The 8,503-nt window shown below is 49.8% G+C and overlaps 2 long non-coding RNA genes across 2 annotated transcripts; both read right to left on the bottom strand.

Annotated features, from left to right (window-relative positions):
* Positions 1-1,243: 1,243 nt before the first annotated feature.
* On the bottom strand, positions 1,244-3,160 carry LOC149912466 (uncharacterized). Its single transcript, XR_016461606.1, has 4 exons — positions 3,040-3,160; positions 2,405-2,491; positions 1,984-2,061; positions 1,244-1,332 (listed from the first exon to the last, which is right to left on the bottom strand). It is a non-coding gene; the product is annotated as an uncharacterized LOC149912466 (long non-coding RNA).
* A 1,622-nt stretch (positions 3,161-4,782) lies between these two features.
* LOC149912465 (uncharacterized) lies at positions 4,783-6,793 on the bottom strand. Its single transcript, XR_016462002.1, has 3 exons — positions 6,224-6,793; positions 5,819-6,104; positions 4,783-5,699 (listed from the first exon to the last, which is right to left on the bottom strand). It is a non-coding gene; the product is annotated as an uncharacterized LOC149912465 (long non-coding RNA).
* Positions 6,794-8,503: the final 1,710 nt, after the last annotated feature.

Genomic DNA, 8,503 nt, shown 5'->3' with positions numbered 1-8,503 from the left:
CGGTCGGTTTCTTTGGGTGGGCCTTCACCAAGGAACGAAGGAAGGTGAGGATCTTGCTGCGTTTCTTGGGCTCTGCACAACAAAAGGAAGAAACCAGGTCATTTCAGGTCTGGCTCCATTGGACGAGGCCGAGCACAGCACATTCTACAGAGCACGTCAGAACGGGAAGAACATTACCAACCAGTACATACAAAAAGGGATTTTCCCCATGCCTGGAGGAGCCCAAGGCCAGGTTGGATGGGGCCCTGGGCAGCCTGGTCTAGTCTCACATTAAATGTGGGGGCTGGGAGACCATCCTGAGGCGGGAGGGTTGGAGCATGATGATCCCTGAGGTCCCTTCCATCCCAAGCCATTCTATGAAGATTCTATAGTTTTGCCAAGTCCAATCATAAACACAGGAAGATTGGGCCAAATCTCTGCCCCATGGTGTGCATGAAGAATCATCAACCCAGAGGACAATGTGGGATAAATAAAGGAGGTATTAAACACGGAACCACCCCAAAAAAGACTCCCTTTTGCTTCCCGACACCATCAAATGTAACATCCGTACCTGGCTTTGGCACAGAATTGATGAGTGCCTCAGGAATGTTCTTATTAATGAGTTCCACACACTCCCCTGGGAAAAATCCAACCTGTAACAAGAAGAAAAGAGAGGCCAACTATTGCATGCAGCACTTCTCAGATCTGAACTGATAAACCAAAAGCCACATAACATTTCCCTCGGAATGTGCTTGCCTGACGTTCCATAAGACTATCCAGCAGAAAATGGCCATAGTTCACAGCATAAAGGTAACAATTTTTCAACATTAGCAGCCAAGGGCAAGGTCCTCTGACACCAACACAGGGAAACTGTTTATGTCCATTAGGCATCCTGTGCAGGCAGAGCAGCTCTAAGCTGAGATTCCTGCCTTTACTGAAGTTGCACTCTCCAGTCTGAAGCTTGTGCCTACCTGGAAGCCAAGCTTGCCTCTCCACCAGGGGGTCAGCTCCTTTGGTGGCATGTCGATGACACAGATGATGTCTCCCACCTGCAAGAGATTGCAGTGTCAATCCCAGCTTCAGCACGGCTGGGAGGAAAGCACAGCTCAAATGACTGCATTCTTCTGCACTGCCAAACATCGCAGAGCATGAGAGCACTTGCACCAGTGCAGCTCTGAAGGCATTTGCCATTGTAAAATTGAGCAACAAGGAACGCCTTGAACTGCTTACCTCAAAGGAGAGTTCATCCGCTGCCTGGGCAACGTATCTCTTAATAGCATGGGCAGCAGCAATAGCTGGAACATTCACAGGTGCCACCTCATGGTCCAGCAGGGGCTTCCCCTTGTTCTCAGTCTGAAACAGAGAGCACAGGCCACGGTGAGGAGCTGGGAACCAACAAGGAGGATTTCAAGGTGAGGAGCACATCTGCAGAGAAAGCTGCAGGAAATGCACTCGGTCCTTATCATGGGCACTTCAGAAGGAACTGCAAGTCTAATAACGGCTGTTTCTCTCCCTGGTGTGCAGCAGGCACACGCCAGGCAATGCAAAGATGCATCTCTCCCCACCCAGACCAATCAGCAATGGCACTGACGCAGACAGGTGGCCTTGTCCATTTTGCCCCCTCCTTTCCTGCGCTCTTTGTGCAGGAAGGCTGGCTGTTTAAGATGCTAGGAGACCGTGAAGAGGGAAACCAAAGCTACGGCTGCAGTTACAAGGTGCAAACAGTGCCATTGCAAGCACCAAGCAGCTCTCTTGAGCAGTCCAACCAACAGCGAGGCCAGACAGAGCAGAGAATGATTGTTGTTTCTGCAGCCATTTCAAGGGAAAAGTCAGTAGAGGACAAACACCACAGCCGAGATGGCTCTGGTACTTTTATAAACTTGCCACGCGTGCAATATTGTCTTGCCACAGAGGAGCTCTCTTGGAAAGCAGGAGAGCACATCTGCGGCTCACTCTGCTGGCTGCAGTCAGGGAACAAAGACCAATCAGAGCTTCATACTCTACCTCTGTCCATGCCAGGTCAGGCCCACAGCTGATCTCGCTGCACGCCACAGCCATCAGCGTAGGTGTGACAAGCTGGAACTGAAAAGAAACACACTTTTATGTTCTCTGTTCACATCTCTGCTGTGCTCCCTACAGCTGTCGGGCACACTCACACAGCCCAAGCACGCCTGCTGGTGTCCCTGGTGATGCTGTGCAGCTCTGCACAAGCTGGGGCTGGGACTCTTTGCCTAAGGGATTGGTTTCCTGTAGACCAGCTGGTCACAGCACCACAGACAGCATCCTTCTGAGGGCTGAGCTGCAGAGCACGTGGAGAAAACCCACACGTGACCAGCGTCCCATCAAAGCTGGATGAGGCTGTGTTACTAAACACGGGGCGTCACGGGCTGCTAAAGCATGTGGGGGGACAAACCATGGCAGGTACCTGGCAAGAGATCAGAACGAGGGAGAGAAATCTCATGAATCCGCAGCCGTTCCTTGTCACTTTGCTCTGATCTTCCACGAGCAAAAGCTGCAGCAGGGAAGCAGGCAGAGGGTGGAGAGAGGAGAGAGAAAGAGCAGGTCAGTTTGCTTCCACGGTTTAGCAAAGACTACAAGGGAAAAACCAAAATCTGCCCTCCCTCAACTTAAAAACTTAAGTTTTCAACTTAAAACCATTTCCCCTTGTCCTGCTGTTATCTACCCTTTCAAAGAGTTGATTCCCCTCCTCTTTTTAGGCTCCCTTTAGGTACTGAAGGCTGCCATGAGGTCACCCCGCAGCCTTCATTTCTCCAGGCTGAACAAGCCCAGCTCCCTCAGCCTGTCTTTGCAGGGGAGGTGCTCCTGTCCCCTGATCATCTCTGTGGCTCGCCTCTGGACCCTCTCCAACAGCTCCCTGTCTTTCTGGACACTGTACTGCAGCTGGGGCCTCACAAGAGCAGAGCAGGGGGGGACGATCACCTCCCTGTCCCTCATGGCCACCCCTCTGCTGATGGAGATAATGTGATCCTATGAGCTCCGCCAGCCAGCAGTTCTCAGCACTCACTGTCCCCCCGTCTCTCCCACACTGTCTCAGCTTACCTACAAGGTGCTGCACAGGACGGTGTGAAGACAAAGGGACGCAGTCGGTGCACAAGTGCAACAAGCGAGCTGCTCAGTCAGAGCTCCAGCGCTCCAATGAAGGGACGCAGCACGCACTGCTCCTCCCCTCATTCTAGCCCTTATGACATCACTGAGGGCCACCAGGCTGCTCCACCACGACGCACAGGGTGGGGAGGCAAGACCAGTCACAAGGGCAGAAGATTCCAACAGCCCAGCCCAACGTTCTGGAATCAGGGGCTGCTTGGAATTCTACCCCAGCCAAATCCTGGAGAAGCTGGCACGGGGTCGTCATGACCAAAGCGCAGGACCTGGCGCTTGCTCTTGTTGAGCCTCGCACAACTGGCCTCAGTGCATCCCTCTGGAGGGCCTTCCTGCCCTCAGCCAGATGGACGCTTCCTCCCAGCAGCGTACCTTGCAGTGCTGGGCCCATGTCAAATCCACACTAGAGTGGGTTTTGTTACATTCAAGGGCATGTTGCAGCACCCATCTATTTCACCTGGAAGGAAATAAAGGAGGAGATGGGAGAAACACAGAACTACTGCCAGACTGCTTTATCCCTTTCTCAGCCCAACTTCCCTTGCCTCATCCCCTACCCCAACTCCTGGATGATGCCCACGGGCTGATAGTTGGATCTCAAGTCCATAGGACTCCTTTCACAGGACTCCATCAAAAAGGCTGTCACACTTGTTCCGTACACTCACACTGACCCAGCAGTGGTATCACAGTCACTTAACACACACACAACAACCAAACCCCAAGCATGCACATCCCTTCCTGCGTGACTGCAGCCCGCAGCTCCCCTTCACACCTCCGTGGATCTCTGGTGTTTTACACTGATGCAGCCTCGCTGCAGCTCCGTGGCTGTCACACAAGGCCTGCAGGACCTCTTTCTCTGCAAACCCCGTCTGCAGGCATTGGTTCACGGGGTTCACCTCCTGCCCTCCTAAGCAAAAACAAGCACTAAGAACAAGAGCAAAGCACGCTGGACTCGACCTGGCTGGATCCCCAACCCTCAGTCCTGTCAGACGGACCCTGGTGTGGAGACTCATCCCCAAAGCCTGGCTGGACATCAGCACAGGCATCCTTCTTCAAACGCCCCATCCAAGCAGCAAGGGATCAAAGCGTTGGCACAGCTGAAACAGAAATGCTGTGTGAGTTTCCTGTTAGCACTGAGCAGGAACAAATCTACCGCTGAGCAGCAGGATGTGAGACAAGCAGCAGAAGACACCCAACCTGCAGAACCAGCTCGTTTGGGGTCGGTCCAGATGTTTGTCTGCTCCCTTCCCTGGCCCAGGCCAAGCTTGTGAGCTGCTCCTCCTTTGTGCAGGGGGAAATGGTGCAGATGCCATGTGGTGGCTATGCACAGCATGCCTTTTACTTGCTTTTCCTATCTCCATCTTCCATTAGCAAACAGCATCTCCAGCCTCCAGAGATCACTGAGTCCAACCCCTGCACAACAGTGAAAAAAAAGATATGATAAGGGGTACTTAAAGCACAGCATCTGTAATCAGATCAGACTCCTGCACTGTGAAGACTTCCATGAGTATTCCTGCAGAGTGCATCACTTAGTCTCTCTTTAGCCTTGTGTTCATGGTTTTCCTGTAAGAGCTTGTCTAAACACTGCCTGTAATCGTGGTTATGCTAGAAGCATTTGGATTCATTGATCCTCAGTGTGATTTCAATAACAAATCCAGATGTTTTTTTGTTAGGGACAGCTTTCAATTTCTCAACTGAAATTTCAATATTGCATTAGGTGTTGACAACCACGGGGCTGCAGTACAGAGAATTACAGGAAGATGAATTTCTCCATCTCCATGCTCCTAGAAATCTATGGTTACAGTTATGGAGTTATATACAAAGTTGCAAGATACCAAAGCTAGAATAACCTCTTGGTGTTGTGAAATTGAGGTTCACAAATACAAATTAGAAAATTCGATGAATCTGTGATTCTGAATAAAAGAAGTGACTCCACTCTGATCAGAAAGGCCTATGAATTGTGTTTATTCCTTACATGTCTGAATTTTCATTTCACTGGTCCCTCCAGAAAGAAAAAAATAGGATCTCAGACCCTCACAATGATTCCAGACAGACATTCCAGATACCAGGATTGTTACAGCAGACCTTGCTAAAGGCAAACAGAAAGTTACTCAGAATTACTGAAATGATGGGAACCACAGCCCTCATCTCCTCTGGCAAACAAATTCGGTGTTAGATTGATACCTGGCCAATAATTCGGTCTTCAGCACTGAATTCAGAGCTTTCAGGACAGCGATGCCCTGTCTGGGGAAGGCTGTTTATTCCATCCTTACAGTCCTTCCTGACATCAGCACTAATTGAAACAACATCCCACTCACCTTTGCCATGTCTGGCAGAGGTTGCAGCTCTTTCTATTGCATCCCTCTAGCTTTCAAGTCAAGAGCTCCTGTGTCACACAAGGAAAAGCAATTTTTACCTGCTTTGCCATGCTCATGGCAGCAGCAATGCAGATGCCAGCAGCTGATGCCCACAAGGACAGCCAGCCTGGACTTATTTTCATTACATATCTTTGTCCTGATGTCCTTCTAGAAGCTTGCACATTTCTCCATCTCAGCAGAAGAGGGCAGGAGGGATCCAAGTTGCAGGCACACTCTCCTCTTTTGCTGGCACACAAAGAGAAGATGAAAACCAGATGGGTTTCCCTGCCCATGGCAAACACCAGCCTTTCCATCCTTACAGTCCTTCCTGACATCAGCACTAATTGAAACAACATCCCACTCACCTTTGCCATGTCTGGCAGAGATTGCAGCTCTTTCTATTGCATCCCTCTACCTTTCAAGTCAAGAGCTCCTGTGTCACACAAGGAAAAGAAATCTTTTACCTGCTGTGCCATGCTCATGGCAGCAGCAATGCAGATGCCAGCAGCTGATGCCCACAAGGACAGCCAGCCTGGACTTATTTTCATTACATATCCTTGTCCTGATGTCCTTCTAGAAGCTGGAATATTTCACCACCTCAGCAGAAGAGGGCAGGAGAGTTCCAAGTTGCAGTCACACTCTCCTCTTTTTCTGGCACACAAAGAGAAGATGAAAACCAGATGTGTTTCCCTGCCCATGGCAAACACCAGCCTTTCCATCCTTACAGTCCTTCCTGCCATCAGCAGCAATGGAAACAACATCCCACTCACCTTTGCCATGTCTGGCAGAGGTTGCAGCTCTATTACATCCCTCTAGCTGTCAAGTCAAGAGCTCCTGTGTCACACAAGGAAAAGCAATCTTTTACCTGCTGTGCCATCCTCATGGCAGCAGCAATGCAGATGCCAGCAGCTGATGCCCACAAGGACAGCCAGCCTGGACTTATTTTCATTTCATATCTTTGTCCTGATGTCCTTCTAGAAGCTGGGACATTTCTCCCTATGAGCAGCAGAGGGCAGGAGGGGTCCAAGGTGAGGACACACTCTCCCCTGTTTATCTGGCACACAAATAGAAAGAGAACATGAAAACCAGATATGTTTCCCTGCCCATGGCAAACACCAGACTTTCCATCCTTACAGTCCTTCCTGCCATCAGCACTCATTGAAACAACATCCCAACCACAACTGCCATGTCTGGCAGAGGTTGCAGCTCTTTCTATTACATCCCTCTAGCTGTCAAGTCAAGAGCTCCTCTGTCACACAAGGAAAAGCAATCTTTTACCTGCTGTGCCATGCTCATGGCAGCAGCAATGCAGATGCCAGCAGCTGATGCCCACAAGGACAGCCAGCCTGGACTTATTTTCATTACATATCTTTGACCTGATGTCCTTCTAGTAGCTGGAACATTTCTCCCTCTGAGCAGCAGAGGGCAAGAGAGTTCCAAGTTGCCGGCACACTCTCCTCTTTTTCTGGCACACAAAGGGAAGATGAAAACCAGATGTGTTTCCAAGCCCATGGCAAACACCAGCCTTTCCATCCTTACAGTCCTCCTGACATCAGCACTAATTGAAACAACATCCCACTCACCTTTGCCATGTCTGGCAGAGGTTGCAGCTCTTTCTATTGCATCCCTCTAGCTTTCAAGTCAAGAGCTCCTGTGTCACACAAGGAAAAGCAATCTTTTATCTGCTTTGCCATGCTCATGGCAGCACCAATGCAGATGCCAGCAGCTGATGCCCACAAGGACAGCCAGCCTGGACTTATTTTCATTACATATCTTTGTCCTGATGTCCTTCTAGAAGCTGGAACATTTCACCATCTCAGCAGAAGAGGGCAGGAGGGGTCCAAGTTGCAGGCACACTCTCCCCTGTTTATCTGGCACTCAAAGAGAAAGAGAAAATGAAAACCAGATGTGTTTCCCTGCCCATGGCAAACACCAGACTTTCCATCCTTACAGTCTTCCTGACTTCAGCAGTAATTGAAACAACATCCCACTCACCTTTGCCATGTCTGGCAGAGGTTGCAGCTCTTTCTATTGCATCCCTCTAGCTGTCAAGTCAAGAGCTCCTGTGTCACACAAGGAAAAGCAATCTTTTACCTGCTGTGCCATGCTCATGGCAGCAGCAATGCAGATGCCAGCAGCTGATGCCCACAAGGACAGCCAGCCTGGACTTATTTTCATTACATATCTTTGTCCTGATGTCCTTCTAGTAGCTGGAACATTTCTCCCTCTGAGCAGCAGAGGGCAAGAGAGTTCCAAGTTGCAGGCAAGCTCTCCTCTTTTTCTGCCACCCAAAGGGAAGATGAAAACCAGATGTGTTTCCAAGCCCATGGCAAACACCAGCCTTTCCATCCTTACAGTCCTCCTGACATCAGCACTAATTGAAACAACATCCCACTCACCTTTGCCATGTCTGGCAGAGGTTGCAGCTCTTTCTATTGCATCCCTCTAGCTTTCAAGACAAGAGCTCCCGTGTCACACAAGGAAAAGCAATCTTTTACCTCCTTTGCCATGCTCATGGCAGCAGCAATGCAGATGCAAGCATCTGATGTCCACTAGGACAGCCAGCCTGGACTTATTTTCATTACATATCTTTGTCCTGATGTCCTTCTTGAAGCTTGGATATTTCTCCATCTCAGCAGAAGAGGGCAGGATGGGTCCAATGTGAGGGCACACTCTGCTCTTTATCTGGCACTCAAAGAGAAAGAGAAAATGAAAACCAGATGTGTTTCCCCACCCATGGCAAACACCAGCCTTTCCATCCTTACAGTCCTCCTGACATCAGCACTAACTGAAACAACATCCCACTCACCTTTGCCATGTCTGGCTGAGGTTGCAGCTCTTTCTATTGCATCCCTCTAGCTTTCAAGTCAAGAGCTCCTGTGTCACACAAGGAAAAGCAATCTTTTACCTGCTGTGCCATGCTCATGGCAGCAGCAATGCAGATGCCAGCAGCTGATGCCCACAAGGACAGCCAGCCTGGACTTATTTTCATTACATATCTTTGAACTGATGTCCTTCTAGAAGCTGTAACATTTCTCCATCTCAGCAGA

Source organism: Phasianus colchicus, chromosome Z (assembly GCF_987193195.1).
Source record: "Phasianus colchicus chromosome Z, bPhaCol1.hap1.1, whole genome shotgun sequence".
In the NCBI taxonomy this organism is placed as follows: Eukaryota; Metazoa; Chordata; class Aves; order Galliformes; family Phasianidae; genus Phasianus; species Phasianus colchicus.
This window is presented reverse-complemented; position numbering and strand designations above follow the sequence as displayed.